Source organism: Olea europaea, chromosome 7 (genome assembly GCF_002742605.1).
Source record: "Olea europaea var. sylvestris chromosome 7, O_europaea_v1, whole genome shotgun sequence".
Taxonomy (NCBI): Eukaryota; Viridiplantae; Streptophyta; class Magnoliopsida; order Lamiales; family Oleaceae; genus Olea; species Olea europaea.
Genome location: NC_036243.1, coordinates 2,107,612 through 2,108,566, shown reverse-complemented (window position 1 = coordinate 2,108,566; position 955 = coordinate 2,107,612).

The following is a 955-nucleotide window of genomic DNA, read 5'->3' as shown; positions in this document are numbered from 1 at the left end:
CATTCTTTTTTCAAACCATCAGCATAAAAAAGTAATGAGTTAAAGGGCAAACATTAAACAAGGACCCAATAGCTTAAATTATATCTAGAATGCTACAGAACCAAATTTTAGGCTCTTGCAGTAGGTAATATGGAAAACATTCATTTATGGGCCTAATAATTAGACAATATCTGAATCTAATCAGAAAATGAATACACTAATGGTCCAACCATCAATCTTGCTGTTTTAGAGGCAAAAACATTAATCAAATTTAAATAATTTACCTGCTCAACCATTTCTTTCCATTTTATCTTAAAAACCTAATCATGTGGACACGTGTCGTGATCATGATAGGAGATAGCATCAGGAATCAAAATTCTAACAGTCACCTTTTCAGTTTTAACTACCCAGAATTCTGTTGAAATTCTTGCATAACTAGATAGACCTCATCAGTCATCAAGAAACCTATCTCATGTTTGTGCATTTTCAAGAAAGTAAACCTTAGTACCTTACACTGTGCATATTATCTATATAATACATTATACATACAGAAAATTTTTATTTTTCTTCTGGAATTCTAGGAAACAAAATTTAAATAATTATGTTCATTAATTTCATATAACTACTCAGTCTACTCTCCTTGTCTGACTGTCTCCCATTTCAATTTGCGATAAATCCTCTTCAAAGTTTTAAGTGTTTAACACTCAACATTTTGTCAACTATTCCATTCTCTTTCCCGTCCCAACTCTTTCCAAGAACTTCTCTAAAATTCAAGAAAACTTCAAAACAAGAAGAAAAATCCTTCATAATGGACGAGTCACGCCTGACGCCTCTCTCCAATTAGAGTATTAAGTATACCCCATGGCCCACATAGAATAGAAAAAGGGAGGATTTTTCTATTTGACCTATTACTATTCCTTTTCATGGAAAAGTTTATATTACCCTTAATGAAATGATTCTTTCTATATTGCAATAT